This window comes from Gossypium arboreum, chromosome 1 (assembly GCF_025698485.1).
Source record: "Gossypium arboreum isolate Shixiya-1 chromosome 1, ASM2569848v2, whole genome shotgun sequence".
NCBI classification, from domain to species: Eukaryota; Viridiplantae; Streptophyta; class Magnoliopsida; order Malvales; family Malvaceae; genus Gossypium; species Gossypium arboreum.
This window is the reverse complement of record NC_069070.1, coordinates 107194798-107200536: the sequence shown is the minus strand read 5'-3', so window position 1 is coordinate 107200536 and position 5739 is coordinate 107194798. Positions and strand designations below refer to the sequence as shown.

Sequence of the window (5739 nt, the reverse complement as noted above, 5' to 3'; positions counted from 1 at the left end):
TAACAAAATTTCAAATTATTGAACAAAAATATCCTAATTATAATTAAAGGAAAAATTTATTTTGAGTGGAAATAATTCAATTTTTCTTTACTTAAGATGAACAATGTCCTCATTGTTTAAAGTGAATAGATACTATACACCAGTTAGGATTTTATAAAAGAGGAGGTGAGTCAATGTGACTGCTTAAGTACCAAGCTCTCTCTAAATCCAATCCTAGACATGTATATATCTATTGCCACACTTTATACTTTATGACTTGCTCAAATTTTATTTATGATTTTCCTCTCTTATTTCATTAGGCAAGAATAAAAATTCCTAATTAACTTAATCCTAAAATAACCTAAAAACAAAAATAAAATAAAGTCGAGATCCTCCCTTTTTATTTATTTACAGATCCTTCTAAATTCAACTCATATTTTGCTTCATCATTATTGCCTTTGCATGAATCGCTTTGATCCTTCTTCGATAATGGACTCCATGGTTCAAATATAAAATTTGGAAATTCAGGCACAAAAATAAGTGGGTCATTGTAAATTTTCTTAAAAGAACTTCTCATCAAGTCATCCCTTATTTTTGAGTATCTCCAATAAGCTTGTTGTTGCCATTGCATATGCTGCATTATGTCCATCAACTTTGATAGCTCATCTTAAAGATCTGGGCTAGGCGGTTGAGCTCTGAATATTAAAGTTTTGTCATCAGGTTCAACTTCTGGTTCCATTGGTTCCACCTTATCAGGGACTTCAGCTGATTTTGTTGGCTCGATCTCTGTGGGATCTTCTTCCTCTTCTTCGGGATCCTCCCTTTCTTCAGTTCGCTGCTATAGAATAGAATCTCCAGCTATTCGGTAGAGGTCCCAATCTGTGATTGTGCCCTGGCTATAGCCTGTCTTCTTTACGTTGCAAGAATTTTAGCTTTTAAGCACAAAATTGTTATCGTAAAGGGGAAGTAGGCTGGGCCATAGCGTCTAGAGCGTCTAACAACACAATTTCGCATTTCTCTCAGAATTATTTTTCCCACATCAATGGTCTTTCCAGTTAAAATCGAGTATAATAAGACCATTCGCTCTAATGAAATTGTAGTTCCATGTGAACTAGGCATAAGGCTGAATCGGATGAAATAAAACCATACCTTTGCGAGTGGTGTTAGTTATTCTTTTCGACAAGTGTGGATTCCTTGCTTTGACATAGTCCACTTAGAACTTGGAATTGTAAGTTCCTCGAGAATTTCTTGCAAATTTTCAGGCTCTATATTGCTCATCAAGGAAGAATAATTGTCATTTTCGAAATTAGGCAATTCAAAGAACTCATTAATAGCGTTTGATGTTATTGGTACCTTAATTCCTAGAACTGGAACTTCTATCAACTCGTTTGAGGTTAAATTCACATAGAATTCACGCACTAACTCCTCATCCACACTAGGTCTCTTCTCACAAAACAATTCCCAATTTGAGGGCTTTAGCAACTTGACGAATACGTGCCATAAAATCAATATAGTTGCTTTCTTTTAATGTGAAGCCTTTCACAGGATGCATTGTTGATTTTTGAAGATACTCTCGTATCTTGCTTTGGCTTCTTCACAATGGAACTTGTTTTGTGTTTCATCAATTTGGGCGTAGGCACGAGTTTTCTTGCGAGGCATGATTAACCTAAACAAAAGATGGGAAAAATTATTTTTTCAAAAATTTAATTAACAAAAAATATTAATGATTCAATAAATTGAAAAATTAATTATTAGAATAAAATTAAAATTTAAGAGAAAATTTGTTCTTACCACCTTTTTCGTAAAAATTTAAAAGCTCCTAAGGAAAATAATTATGAAACAAAAGTTGGCAAATAAGAATAGATCGGAGGGTTTTTGGCTGAGGATGGGTGAAAGGGTGGTGTGAGTAATCGGGTTGATGCCGCACGAATGTTGGGTAGTAAGCGGATGTGTCGAGTAAGGCCAAGGAGCGACACAACCTGGTGTAAGCAGCTACACGGCAACAGGCAACAATAGGGTGCGTGAGTTGCGGCTGGACACAACGTGGGATGCGTGGATCCTTGCAAGCAAGCTTGTCGAGAGCTGGAGCTGAAGCTGGTGTGGCGCCAAGGAGCAATCTAGGTGAGCTGTTGGTGCTGGATGGTCACACGTCGTGTGCGTGAGCTACTGTTGGCCGAATGAGGCTGTTGGCTAGGGGCTTGCGGCACTTAAAGGTTTGGGTGTTTTGGGGTTCTGAGTGATAAATGACGGAGAAGGTTGGTGGTATTTATAATGAGGGAAATATGAGTCGAAATAGAATTCTTAGAAAAATTTAATAATTAAAAATTCTAAGTTCTAATTCTACTTAGAGTTAACAACAATTAATAATTAATAAAATACATATTAAATTATTAATTGCTATTAATTTATTAAGATAAAAACTTATCAAATAAAATATGATTAAATTAAAACTAATCCTAACTCTATGTAAAGTTGATAATAATTAATATATATTATAATGGATATAATTATATATTAATAATTATCATAAAACATTATTCTAGAAGCCTTTTGAAAATATTTACGAAAAGAGCCATCTAATTTTATTATTTACAAAAGAGTAGCCAAATTTTAAAAATAATTCAATTAAGTCCCAAACTTAATGAAAATTTGAAATTGAGTTGCAATTTAAAACTTGGATCAAAATTGACCCTTTTATTTGAAAAACCAAAAATTTAATTTTATTTAGGGAATAATTTCTCGGGAAATTATGTTAAAATCAATTCTCAGGAAAGATTGGAGGGGTCACAAGCGGTCTTGCTTAAGTTCCAATCTCCTAGATAGAATTTATTTAAACATACTAATCCCGAAAATATACCCTAAATCATTTATTAAAAAGGAACACAAGAAAATTTAAACATCTAATAAAATGAACGAAATTTGATTCCGTTCAGTCTTATCTCCCCAGTAATGTTTTAGACACTGAGCATTAACTTGAAAATTACCTCCCTTACCTTGGAGTTCAACAACTCCGTACGAATAGATGTGATGAATTGTAAATGGACCAGACCAATGTGATTTTAGTTTACCTGGAAACAACCTTAATCTAGAATTAAATAACAAAAGTTGCTGACCTGCTTAAAATTCTCGAACTCGAATGTGATAGTCATGCTATTTCTTAAGTCTCTCTTTGAGTAATTTGGCATTTTTGTACGAGAACATTCGGAATTCCTCTAGCTCATTGAGTTGGAGCATCCATTTCTCTTTAGCAAGCTTAAGATCCAAGTTGAGTTGTCGACGAGCCCAGTAAGCTTTGTGCTCTAAATCCAAAGGTAGATGGCAGGCTTTCCCAAAGACTAACCTGTAGGGTGACATCCCTAGAGGTGTCTTGCATGCTGTCCTATAAGCCCATAAAGCATCATCTAGTCTTTTGGACCAATCTTGTCGATTCGGGAAAAATACCTTCTCAAGTATGCCTTTGATCTCTTTATTTGCCAGTTCAGCTTGCCCATTCGTCTGCGGATGGTAAGTTGTAGTGACCTTGTGTTTCACTCCATGTTTATCTAATAACTATTTCAACCACTTGTTCACAAAAATGGGACCCTTCATCGTTGATAATAGCTCTTGGGGTTCCAAACCTTGTGAATACATGTTTTTGCAAAAACTTCATCAAAACCCTAGCATCATTTTTCGGATAAGCTTTAGCCTTGACCCACTTACACACATAGTCTACTGTTACCAATATATACTTGTGACCAAAGGACGGAGGAAATGGACCAAGAAAGTCAATACCCCATACATCGAACAATTCTACCTCAATAATATTTGTTCGAGGCATCTTCTTTCTATTGGTGAAATTTCCAAGCCTTTGACATCGATCACAACTCTTTAAGTAAGCATATGCGTCCTTGAATAGTGTTGGCCAAAAGAATTCGACTTGCAATACTTTGGCGTCAGTACGAGTACCTCCGAAGTGTCCCCCACTTGGAGTTGAGTGACAATGGTATAGAATATTTTGTATTTCATCTTCTGCCATACATCTCATGATCATTTGATCTGTACACTTCTTAAACAAGTACGGCTCTTCCTAGAAATAGTACTTCACATCGTGAAGAAACTTTTTCTTTTGATGATATGTCTTATCAATCGGCATCAAACCACAAGCTAAATAGTTAGCAATATCAGCAAACCAAGGGGTATTATGAACATGATTTACATTCAGTATGTGTTCATCTGGAAATGTCTCTCGAATTGGTATAAGAGGAGAGTTCCCTTCTTGCGGCTCCAATCTAGACAAGTGGTCTGCTACATGATTTTCTACTCCCTTTCGATCTTGAATTTCTAGATCGAACTCTTGAAGTAGAAGTACCCATCAAATCAGTCTCGGCTTAGCATCTTACTTGGCAAGCAAATACTTAATTACCGAGTGGTCCGTATAGACAATCACCTTGGTGCCTACAAGATAAGATCAAAACTTGTCAAAAGCAAACACAATAGCACGTAACTCTTTTTCTGTTACCATATAATTTAGTTGAGCTCCTGCCAGAGTTTGACATAAAAAACTTTGTTTCTTCGCTCACCCATAACAGCTCCTATCGTGAAGTCACTTGCGTCACACATCAATTTGAATGGCAAATCCCAGTCTGGTGTAACGATTATGGGTGCCGAAACTAGCTGACTCTTCAAATCGTTGAAAGCTCTTAAGCACTTTTCATCAAATTTGAATGTCGTATCCTTCTCCAATAATTTGCATAAGGGCTTAGCAATTTTGGAGAAGTCCTTGATGAATCTTCAATAGAAACCGACGTGCCCCAAAAAGCTCCTAACACCCTTTACAGATGTTGGAGGTGGGAGTTTCTCTATAAAATCTACCTTTGCGTTGTCTACTTCGATTCCATGTCTCGTTATCTGATGCTCTATAACAATACCTTCTTGTACCATGAAATGACATTTTTCCCAGTTGAGTACGAGGTTTGTTTCTTCGCATCGCCTTAGTATCTTGGCTAGATTGGCTAGGTAATCATCATATGTATTTTCGAATACTGAAAAATCATCCATAAAAACTTCCAAATACTTCTCAACCATGTCAGTAAAAATAGACATCATACATCTTTGAAATGTAGCAGGTGCATTACATAAACCAAATGGCATGCATCTAAATGCAAATCTACCGTACGGGTAGGTGAATGTTGTCTTTTGCTGATCTTCTGGTGCTATTGTAATCTGATTATACCCCAAGTATCCATTGAGAAAACAATAATAGTCTCGCCCTGCGAGTCTATCCAGCATCTGGTCCAAAAATGGCAAGGGAACGTGATCTTTCCTAGTCGTCTTGTTCAGTTTTTGGTAATCGATGCAAATCCTCCATCTCGTAACTGTTCTAGTCAGTATCAACTCGTTACTCTTGTTTTCGATGACCGTGATACCCCTTTTCTTTGGTACGCTCTGGACCGGACTTACCCATGAACTGTATGAGATCGGGTAGATTATACCAGCATCTAAGCACTTGATTATTTCTTTCTTGATTACATCCTTCATAATGGGTTTCAGTCTTCATTGTCCATCAATCATCCTTTTTTCGCCATCTTCCAGGATAATCTTGTGCATGCATACAGATGGAATAATTCTGTGAATATTGGCATCCAATAGCCTTTTTGAATTGTTTCAACACCATGATGAGTTTCTCTTCTTGCTCAGTAGTTAATTCTGTTAAAACAATCACAGGCAAAGTAGAAGAGTTACCTAAATAAACATATTTTAGATATGAAGGTAATACCTTGA

At 36.2% G+C, this 5739-nt stretch overlaps 1 pseudogene; it reads right to left on the bottom strand.

Moving 5' to 3' along the window:
- Positions 1 to 646: 646 nt before the first annotated feature.
- LOC128280704 (uncharacterized) lies at positions 647 to 5496 on the bottom strand (annotated as a pseudogene).
- Between the last annotated feature and the right edge of the window lie 243 nt (positions 5497 to 5739).